Raw genomic sequence first — 21,975 nt, 5'->3', positions numbered from 1 at the left:
TTACTTATTTATTTAACATTTTAATCCTTCTACCTAGAGCCAAAATAAAGGCGCTTACTTTCAATGCCATTCTACCGTGGCTTGGATAAAATCATGTGTTAGAGACTGGTTTCCAGTGGGAAAGTATCAGAACCATTTAGACCTGGACAGTAGTGGGAGGAAATTAGATCACAGGGGCACTGACCTTTGAAGGAAGTACTATGGGTTTGTTGGGTAAATTCTTTCAAGAATGCTTTGTTACTGGTTGAGAAGCCAGCTGAGTCGGTAAAGTGCTTGCTGCATCAGAACGAGGACTTGAATGCAGACATCCAGAGTCCACTTAAAAAGCTTGGTTTGGCTGTGATGCACTGCTGCAGGCAACCTCTTTACAACTAGGAAGGACAGCGGAAGACTGATTGGGTGCAAAAAGCAAAAAAATATATCTACTAATATTTAAAACAGAGAAGGGAAGGGATCAGTCGATGCTTTCAAAAGCTAACTAACAATTATAATTTTAAAAAGAGTTCACCCGGACATTCAGATAACTTATCAGCATAAATAAGTTGTATTTCTCTATATTAGAAAATGGCTGGGCATGGTGGCCCACACTTTAAATCCTTGGAGGCAAAGGCAGGGGATTCTCTCTGTGAGTTCTATTCCAGGCCAGCCAAAGCTACATAGCAAGACCTTATCTAAAAGAGAAAGGTGTGTGTGTGTGGGGGGGATCACAAAACTGGAAAATGGGGTTTTAATGTCAAGAAAAAAATCATACAATATCCAAAAATTTAGTAAAGAATTAAGAAGTAGGGAGTTGGTGATCCAGCTCAGGGCTAGTGTGTTGGCAGAGGAGGCCCAGGACCTAGGGTTTCATTTCCAGTACTCCCACACCCACCAAGGTGTGTTTCTATTAAAGGACATTAAAAAACAGCCAAAAAATGAGGCAAAATACCACCACACTAACAGATGGGATGATTTAGATTTAAAATATTTAAATCCTATAAAATTAATTTTCAGATCCAGTATAAGTCAAATAAAAAATTTGAGAGATTTTTGGAGCAAAACCAATGGAATGAACCTGAGTTGTATTTGGCAAATATTTCAGGGTAATTTTAGACAACAAAACAAAGCAATTGAAGTTTTTAAGCAAAGGAACAAAGTACAGAGCTAAACAGACCTGTGAATCCACGGGAGTTCGTTATTAGAGGCAGGATGCCACAAATCAGTGAAGAAACAATGAATTATTTAGAACTTGATATTAGAAATAAGGAGAAAGATACAGCAGATTCCTTTGTCCTCTTATATAAGATAGGCTCTGAATATATTAAATATAAATGTCAAATATACAAGAAAAGAAGAAAATACAGGACACCAGGAATTTTTTTTTTTCAAATAAATGTTGTAGTCTGGGTTTTAGGGAAAACAAACTCAAAGACAGAGATTCACATCAGGAAGGAACTTATCAGATCCTGGAATACAGACATATGGAGGCTAAAGGAAGTAAGATTGGTGGTAGAGTCTTCACAGAGGATTCAGTCGATCCTCCAAAGGGATCTGGAGCTGGGACAGCCCTAGCAGTGGGTGGGCAGGACTTTTATTACTGACATTGACCTGTGTTTGGAAGCAAGCTACCCAGAGGAAGAGGCCCAGTGGATCAGGTGCAATGCTGGAACTGCTAGCTTTATCCTGTTGATAATTACGAATATGCGATATGGATGTGGGAGTACTTATATCTCTGTGAGACGCTATTTTTAAACCTTTGGATACACACCCAGAATGAGATTATTGGATCATATAGTACTCTATTTTTAATATTGTGAAGAACTGCTACATGGTTTTACACAGAGCAATACTGTCTTACACGCTCACTAACACTGATGGTTATGAGGGGATATCTCAGTATTGTTATTCCTTTAATTTATTTTAAAAGTAAAATTAATGACAGGCATGGTGGCCCACACCTTTGAACCCGGCCCTTGGGAGGTGAGTTCGAGGGCAGCATGGCCTATATAGTAAGAGTTCAGCCAGAGAGAGAGAGAGAGACTTTGACCAGAATAAAACTGATTATCTTATTATAAAAGCAATACACATTCATTATAGAAGGTGAGGAAAGAAAGAAGAGTGTAAGGAAGAAAACAAATATCTCTTGCACTCCTGCTATTTTCAAGATGATTGCGGTTCACATTTCAGCTTGGAGCTCTTCAGAGTTTTTTCTGACCATATACACCCAAGGCTAATGATACAATTTGACAAAAGGTCTCCCATTTCTTTATGAATATACCATGTACTGGGTTCCACCTGCCCCTGAGGGAAGGCACTTTGAACAACTTACATAACTATATTGCATCCTAAATGTACTTAAACATCATAAACCTGAGAGCATACTATTTGTTTAGAACAAAACTTACTTAGTTCCTACTGGATAGTTGTTTATACAGTTTTTATATGATCAAAGCCTGCTAATAAAAATTTACCTAAAATTTCCTGTGTATTTAACGCGATTCCTTTTGATAAATTTCTAGAAATTGCCTTGGAAACGAAATGTTTAATGACTGCTTATTATACGGTCTGACCTGTGTTTAGAAATGAAATACACAGTCACAATGCAGGGAAAACTTGAATAGACAGCCTGGGCTATGGGGAATCACTTTCAAGCACAGGACAGGCGGATGTAGAAGAGTCTGAGAATAAATCTACCTTGCACAACTGGTGACGGGGAGCCTGACAACTTGATCGTTTCCGTAGGAGATAAAGTCACTCCAAAGCAACCTTCCTTGAGTCAGAAAGCAATTTCTTGACAGGATGATGACTATTCTAATAGGATATAGAGCATTTGTGACTGAGCTCCATTCTAGAAGATAATTTAAATGTACATTTAATGGGTGATAACGTTTTCATGTCACTTTTGGTTCAATTTCAAGGCACCCAAGGCCACGCTTCTTTGTGCTACACTTTAGATGCCTTACACAGACAGAGGCGATGACCTTTGTTACCTCTTCTTACGGACGTTTAGGTCTATAATGTAATGAGCACTTTGAATAAGAATGTATGAAAGTGTGTGTTAGCGGAGGAATGTTACTTCTCTATTTTTACATTTAATTCGAGATTTCTAGTATTTAAAATAGAACAAATTTAGAAACACACGATACAACTTTAAGCACATTTACAAACGGGAGTAAAAGCAGAAAGAGAGTGAGGAATGACGCCTGATTTCTTCATTAAAGAAGTTTAATTTCAGTGTCTTAAGCACAATATGTAATACAGCCGAAGAGAGTATACAGGAATAAAACTGGGAAAGGAGAAATCTACTTTAAAAGGCTAACATTGTACTAATTGTGTTACTTGGTTTTTTATTACTGCAACAAAATGCCTAGCTAGATCAACTTAAAAAGAGTGAAGGTTTATTTTGGCGCACAGTTGGTTACCAAATTGTTGCTGTGGCCCTGTGGCCGCATAGCACCCCATCATGAACACTACCACATGTGAGAAATTGCTTACTTCATGTTTTCTGAGACTGCAATGCTTTTGTTCCCCAACCCCTCAGAGAGTGCTTGGAATGCAAAAATTATCTGATAGTTATTCGTTGAGTAAAGGAATGATCTGTACACATTCCAAGGGCAGAGCAGGCCTGTGACCTATTGTGCAGAAAATCCTGGTCTCTGCTTTTAATTTCTATTCTACTACCTTGGCCTTCCTCAACTTATATTTACAAGCTTCTTCTATCTTCTTCCTCTTCCTCTTCTCCACCTTCTCACGCCTCCTCCCTTTGCCTTCCTCATTTTATACTGAAGAGCCTCTTCTTTCTCCTCCTCCTTTTTTTTTAATTTTGTTTTTGAGACAGAGTTTCTCTGTATAGCTCTGGCTGTCCTGGAACTTGCTTTGTAGACCAGGCTAGCCTTGAACTCAAAGATCTGCCTGTCTCTGCCTCTAGAGTCCTAGAATTAAAGGCATAATGGTGTGGGGTGTTCTTCTTTATATATGTTGTTTTTATTGGTTGATAAATAAAACTTTTTCAGCCAATGGCTTAGCAGAGTAAAACCAGGCAGGAAATTCTAACATCTATCTATCTATCTATCTATCTATCTATCTATCTATCTATCTATCTATCTATCTATCTATCTATCTATCGAGAGGAGGCACAGTCAGGGAGATGCCATCTAGCCGCCTAAGAAGTAAGAGGTAACAACCACGAACCTCATGATAAAATACAAAATAATAGAAATGGGTTAGTTGACGATATAAGAGTTAGTTAGAAATATGCCTGAGCTGTTGGTCAGAGCAGCTTTATTCAGTAACCCAGAAAAGCAACACATATACAGAAGGACATCCTGCAGCAGCATGCGACCCCACCGCCCAGCGAGGAGCCACTTATTGACCAGAGGTGACAGAAAGTAGAAGCTGGTGATTTGGACACAGTGGCGGTGGTGGCGAACAGGTAGGAGAGTGAGCATTAAGTTTACATTATCCAGTTGCTATGGGTGAAAGGAAATCTTGAAAATCCGATCTATCTGATTTTGGTTATCTCCGGATGCCATTCATGTAGAACAAAGGAAGACACTTCCTCGGAATCGGGATTTGGTGAGGCGCCAGGAGGATGCTGCGGTGGAACACCTCCACATCCGTTTTTGCTGACTGTGGTGTAGCCCCATCCGCTGGGAGGAAGGCTCACTTCAAGTTTCAGCCACACTGACCACAGGGCAATGCAATTGTCAAGATTGCTGCTAACCAAGATCCAGATTCCTCCTCTGGGATTTAAAGTCCAGAAAGCAGAGCCAGGACTAGCCAGCCAGTCCAAGCACGCAGGGGCGTGGGGACTGAAGGGGAGAGCTGGCGTGGCGTGCTGCGCCCAGTCCTTAGGCAAAGGTCGCCCCGGGTCGAGGGCTGGGCCCTGGCAGAGCATAAGCTACCACGCAGTGCCAAAGGGCCACCGCCTCCCTTCTACTCTCCATTCCTCTGGGGAGTTCTGAGTTGCCAACTTGCATCCTTGCCACAAGACTGTCCACATTAAACAGTCCTCTTTGTTTTTTCTTTCTTTGGCTGGAGGTGGGGTGGCAATGGGGACAGTTGGTAGTGAATGAGCGATACACACCTGTGCAATACTCTCCAGGTCCCTATGGCTAAAATTACGCGTAAAGAAACTTAACTGCAAAAACCCAGCTACTCCTGCCCCCTTGCTGGGACCAAACGGCCTCCTGCTCATGCCAGCGGGTTTTCCAATTGACTAACAGGCGACCATGTTCATCTTTCGACTCAGCTCTCCTGGGACTGTCATGCTAAGGTTCAAATATCTAAGGAAAAAGGAGAACAAACGAAGGCAATCTGAGTGGGGCGGGCGCGCCCGGCTCCGCACTCTGAAAGTGGGAAATCCACGACGACCGCGCGTCGCGGTCTGCGGTTTCCTTTCGTTACGAAACCCTAGACATCAGACGTGGGTGCCTGCCTGCTAGTCAGGCGTGGCGTGGGTGGGGAGCCGAGCCGCCAAGGGCGAGGTGTCCTCCGCTGCGTCCCAGTTCAAGTTTCGGTGGAAACTTTCTCTCGGCGGCTCCGCCTCCTTCACCTAGGAAACCCGTGCGCACCGTGGGCCCCGCAACCCGAGTCCCGGGAGCACCTGGCAGAGGCGGGACGGGACCGAGGGGCGTGGCCTGCTGGGGGCGTGGCCGGGCGGTAGAGGCCTTGGGGGCGGGGCCTGCTGCCTGCTCCCCGTAGTCGCCGGGCAGGTTGTGCTTGGCCCCTGCCAGCGAGCCCCGCCCAGGCTCCTCGGAGGGTGCGGGTTGTGGGGCGGGATCGAGCCCGAGACCTGGCCGGCTTCACCAAGGGCTGACGCGCCGGAGAAAAGTTGTGCCTTGACCTTCTCTCGCCTGGTGATTTGTCCCCAGGTCCCCAGGCTGAGTGGAAGCCAGGACTGGAGGTCACCGCGTCCAGACGCCTGAGGCCAACTGCCCGGGCGTCCGGAGTTGGGTGTTGGGCCCGGTTGAAGCCGACTCTGCCCCCGCGGTTAGTGCCCTGAGCCCTGGCAGCTCGGTTGTCCCCGGGATCTCCGCACAAACTTTCTGACTGTCGAGGGGACACCGCGTGGAGGGAGGATTCGTGGCCGCCCGTAGGTAAGAGATCTGCGCTTGAAATATTGCTTTTATTTTATTTTAGGATGTTGGAAAGGCGTCCTGAGAGCCTCCTTCCTGCATCCTGCTGGGCGACAGGAGCAGGTTTTGGGGGAGGGGGGGTGGCAGGAAGGCTGGGACCTTCCCAGCTCAAAGCCCTGTTACTGCTTGGGACGCTGCGGGCTCTTGCACGCGACGTTACTCATGACTGACCCTGGGCAGAGAGGGCCAGCTTGTTTTGACGGAGGAAGATGTCATCAGGTTTTTCTCGCTCCCTCGGGCCGCAGTGCCTGGGTCTCCCAGGAGTAACTGGCAAAGGCGATGAGATCTGGATCTGTCTTCCTCGCCAAACCTCCTGGCGTTCACGAAATCGGAGGCGGTGCCTGCTTCTGGGCTTGCAGCGCTTTCCTGGTGTGAACTATTTACTGTTGGGTGACTGTTGCTTAATTTCATAAATTCTCTGATGAAACTGCACTCGAGCTGTGGTTCTCAGTGATTGTGTGGGTTCCCTGGCTTCAACAAAGCTCTCTTGTTAATAACACTCCTATGAGGTAGTAGACTAGCTATTGTTTTATTTCAAGCTTGGGTAGATGAGGTATTGGTGGCGACAGCTGCTATGTTTGCTTGGAGCTTTGGGAACCACGTGTGTGGGTCTGGAGAATTAAGTCTAGGTTGGCTTTAGCCTCCTGTGCTTGACTGATCAGCTGGCAACCATTCCACAGGTGCTGCAGCCCTAGCCATCCAGGTGCAGGGAATACCACCCCGTCTCTCCTGGAGGGAAAGAGCCCCAAACTGAAGAAAAACAGCTCTCAAGAGGAGGAAGGGTGGGAAATACGGCAGACCAATTGCGCTTCCTTTACGTTGGACCAACTACTCTGTTGGCTGCTCTGGGAGGGTCCTACTGTCAAGTTCATCTCATTAAGAAGTCAGCTGCTTTCAGCTAATAGCCATAGCAACTCTGGTGAAATTATATAGGCCATTGGAAAATAATTCCTGCTTAATCACCTTTATCCTGTCGATTAACAAGGGGGAAAAATCCCCCCTCCTTAATGTACATGCCTGACCTGCAGTTCAGTTGTACACCTGGCACTAGATAGGATACCTCTGAAGCTATCTGGAGCCTATGGACCCCAGCCAGTGTCCCCACCTGGGAAACGTCTTGGGACAGAAACTGAGTGAGAGGTTCAGTCCAATATAGCCGACAGGTTGGCTTAACTTTTCAGATAATTAAAGACTGATCTTTTTGAGCACCAATGAATTCTTTCTCATGGCACTGCTAAGAATTTTATACTTACCATTTGTCTTATAGTTATAGGGATATGATTAAATTACCTGGGAAGAAGGGCAAGAGGACTAGGCATTGCTGACGTGGATTTAGAATAGTGAGAGCGGTTTAATAATTCAGGCTCTACTATCCAGCTAGCTTTTTCTTGCTTCCAACAAGAGGCACTGTGGGGCATCCCACTTTAGATGTAGGCCTTTGGAGACTAGAAATAACAAGGGTGTACTGTTTTTTCTGTTAGAGTACTATACTGCGGGACAGTTCTTAACCTCCCAGGTTTAGTTCAGAACTTTTCCTGCAAACTTCCGTGTGTAGCAGGACGCTAATAGACGATGGCTGTATCAAACAGACGTATGAAGATATGTGGCAAGGTGGGGTTACATAGAAGATGCTGGGGAGTAAAACTGTGAGCCTGTGTTACTTTTTTCTTTCAGTACCACGGGTTGAAATCAATGCCTCAGGCACGCTAGCTAGGCAAGCACTTTACTATGGTCTGACATCCTCAGTCCTCTTGGGTTACTTTAAAAAGGAGAATCTGGTGAAAATATTACAGAATGGCCATCTCTGATCTCTGCTTAAGGAACTCGATCTCCATTCTGTGTGCAGTTGTCTGTGGTAGCTCACAGGCCTATTCAAAAGGGGGACCCTTGGACTCCAGCTTTGAAGCACAGTTTGTAGCGACTTCATCTTCAATTCCCTGACTTCCAAGCACTAGTGAACCACCTATATGGAGAACAGTGCTCAAGAGTGACCAGAACCCCAAGGATTCTGTTTATGGATCTCCTGGATAAAACAGTAACAGAAACAAACCTTTCTTCAGTGCTATGATTGACAAGTTCTTTCAGGTGTGCCAGATTAAGGCCGTGTACTTAGACCATACAGGAGGAAGACAGATGACGTTCAGGGCTGTAAAGAGACTTATTTAGGACATACCCAGCTTCTTGGAGTAGTGGACTTAGACTTCAATATAAGATTGTTGACTCATGGGCCATACTTTTAATTTTCCCCATTACAATTCATGAAGTTTTTGGATGTAAAATGGGATTTTTGTTTTTATTTAAAAGTGTCTCCCTTCCCCGCCCCAGTCCCTCTCTACCCCTCTCCCTCCCTCCTCCTTCCTTGTCTCCTTCCCTCCCTCCCCCCTCCATGTGTGTGCACATGTTTTGGAAGCCAGAAGTCAATGTTGGTGTTTTTGTCAATATCGCTCCACTTTACCTTTTGAGACAGGATCTTACTGAACCAGTAGTCCTGAGGGGTTTTGCTGTCTCCACCTCCGGCCACCCCCGTGCTGGGATTGCGAACCTTAACTTTGCAGCTTCCTTTTATTCTGGGACGCTGTTACTAGAACAGACACCAGAGAGGCTTCTGAGTGAAGTTCTAGGAGCAAGGATGCTACTGCCTTCTGAAAGAGAAGTTGAGTTATTTTTGATGAATTGTAAAATTTTTTCTTCTCTTTATAAATAAGATTTTTGCCTGCTTCTGATTATATCACTAACATAAAATGATTATATTCATGATCATGTATGTTATATGTCATTCAAAAGAAAAAACTAGGCATTAATGAAGTATAATGTTGAAATTTAAAAATACGCCATATTTTGAAAAATATATATTTTGAAAAGCCTGATGTAAGTACATGTATTTTTTCTGTTAAACTTTTCCTTGTAAATATGGCAGCTGATACTGAAACTCTAGATCAAAAAATTATTTTCCTTATGTAAAGTGGATATTTACTGTTGTTAGTAACAACTGGAGTTATACTACATAACTTTCAAGTTGTCTTACTCAGTCATTCGTTTATTTTGCTGAGTTGAGAATGCCACCCCGGGCCTCATGTGTGGCAGGTAGATGTTCCTTCCCCTCAGCGACCATCCTAGCTGATGCATCTTGAAAGGGTTTCCGTGATCGTGCACGCAGATGATCTTTGTGTCTTTTTAAGTCGCTGTACAGTATTGTATTGAGCAGCTGTCTCATGGGCTCTAGAAATCACCCTTGGAATTCTCTAAGGCACACACATGTGCTTTCTGCAGGACAGGCTTGTGGAAGAGGTACCGATAGGAAAACGTCAACTTTCTCTGATTTGTGTTTCCTCTGATAGTGTCCTTTCAGTGCTTAGAAGACAGTAACACTTTATTTCTGGGTGTACAAGGTTGAGGACAGGTGACTGGGGAGGCCACCGCAATGCAAAGCTCTAAGGTGGGGTTCGCCTCATTTCCTTACATTTCAGGTTCTTTCTGGTTTTAGTGTTTTCCCCAAAGAGGAGGAAGTAATTGATAACAGTTATAAAATTACTCTGCCGTTGTTGGACGATTTGCTAATTAGATTTGTAAAGCATAGTTTTTTCTTTTAACATTTTCTTCAGAACATTATTTTAGTACATGCTGTTAAGGAGTTCAGAAAATCCAGAGTAGCCAGGAACGTATTTTGGCTCCTCTCTTTGTGTTGTTAGAGTTTGCCTCTTTGTCATGGATCAATTATAGGGTCTTTGGTCTTGTGGAAAGTTTCAGGAATTGATCATCCTTGTGATGTGTGTGCATGCTTGTCTGTAGAGCTGAGAGGACAACCTTGGATGCCGTCCTTAGTGATGTCTACTCCTCCTTCAAGACGGGGTGTGTCGTTGGCCTGCAGCTCACAGGCCAACCAGTGAGCCTCATGTGTCTTCCTGTCTCTGCCTCCCAGGTGCTGGGATTAGACGTGTGTGCTAACATGTGCGGCTCTTTTCTGTGTGTTTTGAGGATCCCACCCATGTCCTCCTGCTTTCAGGGAAGCGCTTAGCCTACTGAACCTGGTGTTCCTAGCCCCTGATTTTCTACGTGAAAAAATTTCATACTAAAATAAGAATTTCTTAGACATGGACTTCATTTGTATATTCTTGTTTTGATTTTTTTTGTTGGGGGAAAATACACATAAGTAGCCGGGCGGTGGTGGCGCACGCCTTTAATCCCAGCACTTGGGAGGCAGAGGCAGGCGGATCTCTGTGAGTTCGAGACCAGCCTGGTCTACAAGAGCTGGTTCCAGGACAGGCTCCAAAACCACAGAGAAACCCTGTCTCGAAAAAACCAAAAAAAAAAAAATACACATAAGTTATTTTTGATTATTGTCTATTCTATAACACTAGCATTTTTTGAGATGTTGAATATTTGAAATTATATATATATATAGGTGTTGCGGGAGGTCCTCCCGCTTCTCCAACCTATAGCTGCTGAGAGACCACGCCCCAATGGGCCAGCAGCTATAGGTTGGAGAAGCGGGAGGACCTCCCGCAACATATATATATATATATATATATATATATATATATATATATATATCACAAGGTATTTGCATTTTTGTCAGATTTTAAAGCCATGATGTATTAGTTTAAATGCTTATGAGAACTCAAACAATAGGATTTTTATTAACCTTTATTTGCCTGAGGAAACATGAAAGTATTTGATGTTTACCTATCGATCGTAATAAAAAACCTCAGCCAGCTGTGGCAGCCATATCTATAATCCCTCACAGGAGCATTTATAGAAAGGTGATTGCTGCAAGTTTGATATCAGCCTGGGCTACATAGTGAGCTAGCCTGGGCTACATAGTGAGCTAACCTGGGCCATAATGTGAGACACCCCCCCCCACCTCCTTCCCACCTCAAGCCAAAACACCTGAAATCAAAACCCAAACTTAACAGCTAATGTTTATTTCCTGTCAGCTTGATGTGTTTTCCTCCAAAGTTCCTCCTTGTGCTCCTTTGACGTTTGACTGCTTAGGACTTGGTGTGTCGTTTTGAAAAGTTGTTATGGACAGTAAAACTCAGCTTGTAACAGCTGAGAAATGGTTGGCCCATCCCCTTTTTGTTCAATGCAGTCCTCCCTCTTGACTATGTTTTAGGATTGGGTTGTCACCAAGGAGTGGTCATTCCTTCACAGTGAATCATAAGATGATTAGGGTTGGCAGTGTTTGCTGCCCGAGTTTGCTGACTCAGCCTGACTGACTTCCTCTAGGTTCTGTCATGCCAGGAGTCAGCCTTCTACTAGTTAATTCCTAAATTTACATCTTTATTGCTGACCTTTGGAACCCTCGACTTTCATTTCCAGTTTCTTCCTTATAGGTCTACAGGTAGATCCTGATAACAAGCAAGTTAAACTACGGAGAACCTGAAGGTGTTAATATAGACCTGTAATCCTGGTATTTTAAGATTGAGGCAGGAGGATTCACAGTTCAAGGCCAGATTGGCTGCACAAGAAGACCCTATCTCAAAATATATGCTATACAATGTAATACATGTCAATATAATTCAGTACTGTGCAGTATACCATGCAATGTAACGCAGCATGAATAATAACCCACACCTTAATCTCTTATCAGCGTTACCTATATTGAGGGGAATCACGTGCTATTGATTGTCTCTTATTGCACAGATAATTATACTTTTCATCTTGCTTCTGCTTTGCTTTTCTCCTCTTTGACCATTTCCACGTCAAGGTCATTTTAATTGCTATTGTCTCTCTTTGCTCATGTTTCACAGCCCTTATTGCCTGCTGGGAAGTGACTCAACCCAAGGTGTAAAGGTTTGTTTGATGGGTCAACTTCGTTAGGCAACAGCAAGGTGTTGGTACTCATCCTGGGTGTGCCTGTCAGAGTGTTTCTGGATGGAAATCAACTTGGAGTTTGTAGATTTAGTAATGCAGATTGCTCTCCTCAATGTGGGCAGGGCTTATCCACTTGATTGAAAGTCTCAGAAGAACAAAAAGATTGATGCAGCATGGGCTTGTTCCCTCTTACTGTGGGGTCTGGTGATTACTAGGTTCTTCTTCCCTGCCTAATCGAGTTAGGGTTTTGGTCTTTGCTTGAAGGTTTGGACCCAAATGGAAACATTGCTTCTTGGATTTCAACTTTCTAACAGCAGACCTTGGAATTTCTTAGCATATATAATCACATGTATTAATTCCTTATAATAATTCTGTTTATAAGGACTGATCTCTCTCCCTCCCTTCTTGTTTGTCTCCCTCCCTCTCTTTCCTTCCCCCTCTCTCCCTCCTCCTCCCCTGTCCTTTCCCCTATCCATCATCTCCATTTCCCAGCTCCATCATCTTTATCTCCCATCTCCCTTCTATCTCCTGTCATCTCCATTATCTCTTCTCCTGGCTGTATTACTCTGAATAACCCTGACTCACAGGGGCCTCTGTGACCTGACACTCTGGGCAGATGCTCTGTTTGGAGGCTGAGCTTGCCCTGTTCCTCATTCCTGAACTCACCCTACCTCTTCCTTCCTCCTCCCACCTCTTCTGTTTCAGGAATGCACATTATCGAAACCTAGTTCAGCACCCTTGCTCTGCATTCGTTCCACCTTGGCTGTCTTTCCCGAAACGATGTCTCAACATCTCATTTCTCTCTGCTCTGCCATTTTAGGAGCTTGGCCATTTGAGGCCTCTAATGTTATCTTTGAAATGTTTGTCCTTTTCTCCAGTGTTGTTATAAACTGGTTAGGACTGAAATAAAGTTATATACTTACAGATCCTCCACCATCATGGGCCTGCCTTTATTTATTTATTTAGTAGATGAACAGTGTGTATTTACCTACTATTATTATGTGTATTTACCTACTATTATTATGTGTATTTACTTACTATTATTATTTTAAAAGTACTAAACTCTACTGAGGGAAGAAAAACCAAATGAAGACCTTTGCCCTCCCAATCTTGAGAAAATGGCAGAAATGTCTAATTCATTCTTAGAGGGACCCAACCCTTTCCATGTTTTGTGTCTGCCTGTAGACGAAAGTTTCTGTCGTGCTAAGTCCCACAGCCATTCTGTCCCCCCAAAAAACACACAGAGGCTTCTATTAATTATAAACTGTTTGGCCTATTGCTCAGGCTTATTACTGACTACCTCTTACAACTTAAATTAACCCATAAATCTTATTTATGTATAGCCATGTGGCTTGTTACCTTTTCTTATCTTACTTCCTCTGCATCTGGCTGGTGACTGTGTCTCTGCCTTTCCTCTTCCCATAATTCTTAGTCTGGTCACCCCACCTATACTTCCTGCCTAGCTACTGCCCAATCAGTGTTTTATCAAACTAATACTAGGGACCGATCTTTGCAGTGTGCAAGAGCATTGTCCCACAGCACCTGCCAGTTCTTTGAAGTTGTTTCAAGAAAGGGAATGTACATATTATTCTTAACTTGGAGTCAACCTTTATTAAAGAAAAAAACTGACTAGTGTTTAAAGTCTGGTTGAATGGCCTATGAGATGGCTCAGCAGAGGACACAGGTTCAGTTCTCAGTGCCCATGGAATTGAAACTCTAGGGGGATCTGACACCTCTGGCCTCCACGGGCACTGGCACTCATGCGTACACTCCCTTCCCACGTATACATAACTAAAAATGCAGTAAGTCTTTGAAGTTCTGTTGAGCCTGTCTTCCGCAAGGTATTGGTTTGAAGCTATTTGGTCCTCTGGATTCTCTTATAATTACCTTTGCTCTGCTTCTCCCCAAGTCGTTCTCCATTTTCCTAAATTTGCTAGATAACACTTGAGGCAAGTAACTTTGAACACATGTAAAGAAGAAATATGGAAAGTGAGCTGTGGGCTCCTAGGAACTTTGTGTATGTCTAATTTTATGCCAATTTTATCCCAGCACAGTGTGGCATTCATTAGTTTTCCTGCAGTGGGATTTAGTTTTAGAGAGTCACCATTGGAAATTGGATCTCATTCTTATCCTTGGCTGATATTTAAATTTAAAACATGGCTCAGCCTCTGTGCTTTTCATCTCCATTGCTCTGTTCTCTTGTGCTCGCTTTAAACCTAGCACAGTTTACTTAGTTATGTCTTTTGTTTACCAGTTCTCTCCAAATAAGAATGTAAGTCTCTGTCCTCTATGAAGGGCAGCTATCACTCTCTATTAGCTTTGGCTGAGTTGGCTTTATATCTCATGTCATAGACCAGTGGCCCAGCACTCTGGAAATGTTTATTATTTGAAAGAAGGGGAGTTGCTGACCTGAGACCCTTAACCTCTGTGCATCTCTGTGTCTTAAGCTTCCTGTTGCATCCTCTGGAATGTCTTTCCTTTTAGTCCTTCTTTGCTCAAGGCTGCTTATTATGGTTTGAATGTGAAATATCTGAATAGATGAATACGTTGATATGGTGGCACCATCTCAGGCCTCTGTTTTGGGAGGTGGTGGAAACTTTAGGACATAAGGAAGCAGGTCATTAGGGGTGACTTTGAAAGGTATACCTGGTCCTTGGCTCCTTCCTAGTCTCCTCTTCCTAATTACCACAAGGGGAAGAAGTTCCTCTGTCATGAGCGTCTGCTACTATTATGTTGTGACCAAACTCATGGGCCACGTCACCATGAACACAAACATTTGAAGCAATGGGCCAACTCAAATCTTCCCTTGAGATGTTTATGTTAGGTAAGTCATCACAGGGACCAGTAAAGCCAGCTAACACATCCCTTCTATCTAGACTTACGTTGTGTGTGACACACATGTACGCACACACATGCTCACACGCTTCTCATGCTATTGTAGTAACAGCCACGCTGAGAACCAAGTTAGTTTACGTTTTCCTGGAAATTCCTGGCTCATCTTTGCACATATCATCTTACCTGAGATATTATTGCAACAGTGATGATGATCTTTATGCCTATCATCAAAGTCTCCAGGGTAGCAGATGCTTGCCATCAGGAGATTCCTTCACCTGTACCATGTGTGGGTTCTGCTGTATCATAGTTCATGTAGGAGTATGCCATTTTCTGGCCTTCTAGGAGTAGGCAGCATACTCCCTGGAAGAGTTTAGTGTATGGCACCATAAAGTAGGAAGGTCCTTAAGTAAAATGAGAAAGAAGGGAAAAAGTACCGACCACCGACAGACACTTATGGGATATTTCTTTTTTTTTTATTGAGAAAAGGAAAAAAATTTCAGCCTCCTCCCAGCCTCCCATATCCCCCGCTCCTCCCACCCTTCTCCCCCTCCCCCCATTCCTCTCCCCCTCCCTCTCCAGTCCAAAGAGCAGTCAGGGTTCCCTGCCCTGTGGAAAGTCCAAGGTCCCCCCCCCTCCGTCCATGTCTAGGAAAGTGAACATCCAAACTGGCTAGGCTCTCACGAAGCCAGAACATGAAGTAGGATCAAAACCTTGTGCCATTGTCCTTGGCTTCTCATCAGCCCTCATTGTTCGCCATGTTCAGAGAGTCCGGTTTTATCCCATGCTTTTTCAGTCACAGTCCAGCAGGCCTTGGTGAGCTCCCAATAGATCAGCTCCACTGTCTCAGTGGGTGGGTGCACCCCTCGTGGTCCTGACTTCCTTGCTCATGTTCTCCCTCCTTCTGCTCCTCATTGGGACCTTGGGAGCTCAGTCCAGTGCTCCAGTGTGGATCTCTGTCTCTATCTCCATCCATCACTAGATGAAGGTTCTATGGTGATATGCAAGATATTCGTCAGTATTGCTATAGGATAGGGTCCTTTCAGGTTCCCTATCCTCAGCATTTCTTACGGACGTCTCTTGACTTGATGCTGCAAAAGGTCAGCATCAGGACAGTTGGTTACCATGAACCTCCCCCTGGCCTGTGAGCTACGGCCAGGTCTCTCTGCTGGCCTACTGAGCTACGAGCAGAACTCCAAGAAGGGATCTGAAGAGACCATGCTGAAGGACAGGACTGAATGGGGCTGAGAGCTCGTGACTTTCAGGTTCTTTGTCAGTAAATTACCATTCCTGACTTCCTTGCCCTTCTTGGTAAGCTCCGAAGAGGAACCTATTTTCTTCCTAAAGGCTTCCTCTTCTTGCCTCCAAGCCAGGGGAGTGCTCAGCAACGATTAGTGTGTAATGATGGCACAGGGATATTCCTCTGAGCAACTGGAGAGCTGTAGGCGTGTCACACACTGACAGGTGCAACAAATCTCTCTTTGCTGTTTTGAAATATCACTGCCAGGGGAGTTGTATACAACTCTTCTGACAGAGTGGTCTTAAATATTCATTCCTTTTACCCATTGCTTTAAGAGAAGCGCCAGCATTCAGTCTTCAGGTTGCCAGCAGCAATTTTGAAGAAATTGTATTATAACTTTTTCAAGAGACCTATTTTCACATAGCTTATTTATTTAGGTATTAAATAAATAACATTAATTTTTTAATAATATTTTTAGTGATATAAGAAGATATACTTTGTGGGTCAGTGGAAATCATCATGCTAGGTGGTTATCTTTGACCAGTTATGCCTTCTGGTAAGTTAATAAACAATATTTAGTATTGTGTGAGGCTGTGAGGGTGTAATGGAAAGGATGCTGTTTAAATGTGAATATGGCTCAAATCCTTTATGTATTTATAAACTAGTAAATGCATGGTATATTAATTGGTAAACGACCAAGTTGCTTTTCTTTGATGACTTTTTGCTTATTCATCGATAGAATGGAGAGTCATCTATACGATGTAATGGCTACACCTTTAATCCTAGCTATTAACAGGCTGAGGCAGGAAGATCATGCGTGAAATGCTTGCCTCACATGGGCCAGGCACTGAGTTTGAACCCTAGCACCACAAGAAGGGGAGGTAATAATGGCCCTCTCGGGAAGTTTCTACGAGGTTTGAATAACGTAGCATATGCATGTAAATTTCTTAATACTAAGTAATGATTGGTATGCACTGTTGTTACTTACACGCTGGAGATCTAGGTCGCACCCTTCCAAGAGCTCTAAAGGTGGTTCAATATATAATTCATAGATGAATTAGCTATGTCTGCAGAACGGCCAAAGATGGTGACAAGTCCATATCTAAGACATAAAAAAATCAGACAAAAGGCAGCGAAGTATTATGTGTACAGACAGGAAGTACAAGAAATCAGAAAAATGGCCACAGTCTTCAAGACTCATCATGGGAGCTGTAATAGGGCTCCTTTCATCTCATATATTGTAGAAGGGAGAGGGGCTAACTGGTTACCTGGCCAAAGTGTGGGAGAGGTGAGATGGAATTCACACTGGACAGTATAGTGTGAATTCTAATTGGTCTTAATAAAAACCTGGAGTCAGATATTTGGGGTGAAAGCTGAATGATCAGAGAAGCAGAGCAGCAGCCACTAGCTCTTCCCTCTATGAAATCCTTAGATCAAATGGGGTATCCTGTCTCTACAAGTCCTCAAGACTGAATGTCATGCGTTCCTATCTTCTCCCGCCTCATATTCCTCTCTCCGTCCAGCCATATTCCTTCCTGTCTCCTGTACTGGGATTAAAGACATGTGACTCCCAAGGACTGGGATTAAAGGTGTGAGCCATCATTGCCTGGCTCTGTTTCTCTTTTAGGCTGGCTCAATCTCGTTTAGCCCAGGGTGGCTTTGAACTCACAGAGATCTATCTGCTTCTGCCTCCCTAGGGCTGGGATTAAAGGTGTACACCACCACTGTCTGGCCTCTGTGGCTAACTAGTGGCTTAGCTCTGCACTCAGATCTTCAGGCGAGCTTTGTTTGTGAGACCACAGACACAATCTCTCCACAGGACAGTTTGTACTGCCTCTACTCTCTGTCTCCTATCTGCCTCTCTTAGCACCCGTTTTCTTCACCTGGCTCAGGGCGCGGTGACCTTCCCAGTTCTCAGTCATCTCAGGAATGGTTCTGGTCAGTGTTAATTAGTGTTAACGCTTTTCCTTGTGCTCGGGGCCAGAGATTATCAGACCTCTCTGGAATTCTCCTGGATTAGGGAAGAGGAGCCATTTTTTAAAGAAGGGTTATACAATCTTAGGAGAAAAGAGGGATGCTGGACAGCAAGAGCCAGAGGTGTGTTTACTCCTAAGGAGGACATGGAGCTTGAGCGGGTGGATATGTAGGATGTTGAGCCAAGGGCACGGGTGCAGAAGAAAAAGGTGACTTGTGTTAGTCAAACAGGATGGAGTAGGCAGAGGGTGGATGATTTCAAGTGGTTGGTTGAAGAGTTCCCCCAACTTGATACCAGTCATATTGGATCCTGGCTTTTATTGTTTAATATGTTTCATGTTGTAGGCCAACTACTTGATTTAGTAACTAGAAGATCATTTCAAAAATATGTGGAGAAATTTTGTTCACTTACTGTAGATAAAGTAGTCTTTTTAAAGGGAGATACACATCCTGGTAATGTCTTAGATGCTAAATACTGTGAGGATGTAAGCTAGGTGCCATCTTCCCTTCCCTGTAAAGAAGCAAACAGAGACCACAAAATAACAGAAACCCCACCTGGATGTGACAGCTCACTTGGGAAGCGGAGGCAGGAGGATTGCCAAAAGTTTTAGACCAGCCTGGGCTACAGAATGAGACCTTGTCCCAATCTAACACACACACACACACACACACACACACACACACACACACACACACACACAAATTAAACCCCCCAAACAAAAGAAAAACCCAATACTGTATTTCCCAGTACCTAGAAAGATGAGTCAGATACAATCCTGTTTTGAGAGGAATTCTAACCAATAAGCATAGAAGGAAAGATAGCTGTAAAAGGTTAGAACTTTGTTACCCCTGAAGAAAGAGCAGATCTGGGATGGCTACTAGTAACCGCTAAAATCATAAATCCCACAATCCAGTCCCCTTTTCCTCCCACAGCAAAGGAAGCAACTAGGCCACTGGCTCATGGGGAGCTTTCAAGTGTTAAGTCAGTCAAAAACCTTGGGTTCACTGATTAATCTTATAATCCCCAAAAGAGAAAAAAGCGAATGTTATATGTCTCCTGATTTAATAGGAAATAGAGGTATCTATAAAGTTTCTTGCCAAAGCACCTAATATGATTCTGATCAAGATTTTTAGATTAAACTACTTTTTATTTATTTTTTAAGAACAGGAAAAATCTTAAACAAACTTAAGATTTACATTTTTAATCTTTAAAAACTCTTTATATGTTTGAGTGCTTTGCCTACATGTATGTCTGTAGCATGTGTATACTCGGTGCCTGCAGGGGACAGGAGAGGGTGACAGATCCCCTAGAACTGGTTACAGATGGTCTATTGTGAGCCGTTTTGTGGATGCTGGAAATTGAGCCCAATCCTCTGGAAGAGGAACCAGTGCTCCTAACCATCTCTCCAGCCCAAGTGAAGATTTAATTAGTTCAACCAGAATGTGGAAGTCTCCAATGGACACATTCCTCAGTTCGTTTTAGTGGAGGAAGAGAGAAGAGACCAGAGATGGATAGGAGACACAGCAACTACGTTTGGCTCTTGGTTTGAAGAGAGTAACTATGAAGTCATTAAAAATAGTATTATAAGGCAATTTGGAAAATTCAGGCTCTGACTAGATAGCGGATAAGTTAATGAACTATATTTTGTTCAGGGAATTATAACAATATTATGAAATGGAGGTACAGAAAGTTGTAAGGGTAAGGAGTGGGGATGGAAGATTACTGTGGGCTGACCAAGGCTAGGCAGCAAGCACACTGTTAACTCTGGGAGCTGGGTGGTGGTGTTCCTGGAATTATTTTCTATAGCTGGTATGTGCTTGATTTTTCCTATTTGTAAAAAGCAGGGATGAGAATTCTAGAGTCTTTGTTAACCCTCCAAGTTCTTGGCAGTGTTTTGGAAATCGTGTGTGTGTGTGAAAATCAAAACTGCTGAGAGTTTTGCAATTTTGTTTCCTCGCCCCTGTTGATTTCAAGATTTCAAGGTACAATTTGAATATAATCACACTGCATAGACTACCTCCAAGAGGGATTGTGGCAGATCAGAATTTATTATTTTTTGAAGTAGCACTGTTAAATGCAGGCTTAAACATACATGTTATATATCATGATAATGGACCAAATGGTGTGGCTAAACACTGACTTATTTCACACATGCTTCAGTAGTTTTGAGAAGGGAAAGAAACCAGAAATTCATGTACAGAATTTCTTTAAATAATGCCTAGATCGTGACTTAGATTACTAAAAGTAGCCTATTTAAAAGTGCATGTTGCCTTTAGAAGTTATATTATTGACTTGCTATGGTCTTATATGCTTTTCTTGATAATTTTCATATTGAATTTCTTTCAAATAAAAAAAACCCTACATTTTGGGGGTATCATAAACCGTAGTTGGAAAATCTCAAAATCACACTATCCTTTTTGCTATTCCCAGAATTAGAACATAGATGGTCTGTTTGCTGTTTTATGAGAGCAGCAAAGCTCCAGTCTCCCTTCTTCACGCCGAGCCGCTGCACAGATTGCCTTGTATAAGTTTATGCCGTCTAAGAGAATCATTCTGAGATATCCCACATTTAATTATAAGATCTAAAGCATGAGAGGAGACAGGATAGGGAACTGAGTCAGCTAATATTGTGGGGGCCGTTCTTGGATATATGCTGAAACCCTCCTGTAAATACCAACAGTCAACCCTGCATCTTGTTACATCTAAACTATCCATACTATTGACCTCAGCCAGTCTAGAGGTACCAGGACTACTTAAGCATTGTCATCAAGCCCCACCCCCACCGTCTTCGACTCACTTTACCCTGACTTTCCTATATGTAGCTGGTGTACATTCAATGTAGTATATGTTTTCCCTTTTCAGATTCTGATTATAAAACTACTGATTGCTTTTAGATATGCTGCACTTGTTTCCAGTTGCTATCATCTATTTTTCTCCCCCTGAGACAGGGTTTCTTTATGCTGTCCAGAAACTTAGGCTGTAGATTGCATAGAGATTTACCTGCCTCTGCCTCCTGAGTGCTGGGATTAAAGGTGTGGGCCACCCCTGACTGACTTAATGTGTGGCAGCCTTCTATGTATTTATGTATCTATTTATTTATTTTTAGATTTATGTGTATGAGTATTTTGTATGCATGTGTGTACCATATGGGTGCAGTACCACTGGAGGCCAGAAGAGGATGTTTTATACCCTGGAACTAGAGTTATAGACAGTATTGAGCTACCATGTAGGTGCTGGGATTCAAACCTGGGTCTTCTGCAAGAGCAGCCAGTGCTGTTAACCACTGGGCCATCTCTCCAGCTCTGCTATCTAGTCTTGCTTCTGTTTGCTCAATAAACTCTTTTGTCAGGAGTCTTGGTTTAAACTGTATGGTTGACTACATTTTGAACTTAGTGTATTCTGTCAAAGGATAAAATTGTAGTAATTTCAGTTAATGATCTTAATTGGTTGGATTTGTTTTCATCTAATTAATTAGTGAATTAATTAGAGACAGGGGCTTGGTATGTAGCCCAGGCTAGACTCTAACTAAAAATCTTTCTACCTCAGCTTTCCAAGTTCTGGGAATAGATGAATGTATACAGTGTGAACCAATCATATCAAGGTACTTAGCATTTTCATCTCAAACATTTCTCAATCATGTTTTTGTGTAAAGGAGTGTTTGAACTTTTTTTTAGTTCTTTATAAAAGATATAATGAGCCGTTTAGACTCTAATCACCACCCTGCATTGCTGTAGAAGCCTACTTATTCCTCTTAGTTAACTGTATTTTGGTACCAAATATTTGTCTCTGTCCATGTTGTCCTGCCCTGCCTAGCCTCTGGTAATCACAGTTCTGCTGTCTTCCGTGAGATCAACCTTTAATTCATTCATTTTTGCCTTCCCATATGAATGACAATGTGATATTTATCATTCTTAAATCAGTTTTATTTTCAGTCCCAAATTTGGGCAGCTCATCATTCTTCATTCTATAAAATAGAATGTGTTTGATATTCTAAGGAA

At 43.0% G+C, this 21,975-nt stretch overlaps 1 protein-coding gene across 5 annotated transcripts in view; it reads left to right on the top strand.

Annotated features, from left to right (window-relative positions):
- Window positions 1-5,692: 5,692 nt before the first annotated feature.
- Fhip1a (FHF complex subunit HOOK interacting protein 1A) overlaps window positions 5,693-21,975 on the top strand; it is a 216,107-nt gene continuing 199,824 nt past the window's right edge. For 4 of the 5 annotated variants that reach the window (XR_012908042.1, XM_075950503.1, XM_075950505.1 and 1 more), the window contains exon 1: window positions 5,694-6,077. The gene's annotated coding sequence lies outside the window, so the exon portion shown is untranslated. Of the gene's footprint in view, window positions 6,078-21,975 lie in introns of all 5 variants that reach the window. The other variant, XM_075950504.1, reaches the window with a different exon arrangement.

The sequence above is a fragment of the Microtus pennsylvanicus genome, chromosome 16 (genome assembly GCF_037038515.1).
Source record: "Microtus pennsylvanicus isolate mMicPen1 chromosome 16, mMicPen1.hap1, whole genome shotgun sequence".
Lineage (NCBI taxonomy): Eukaryota > Metazoa > Chordata > Mammalia > Rodentia > Cricetidae > Microtus > Microtus pennsylvanicus.
Note: the sequence above shows the minus strand (reverse complement) of the source record. Positions and strands in the feature narration are given on the sequence as shown.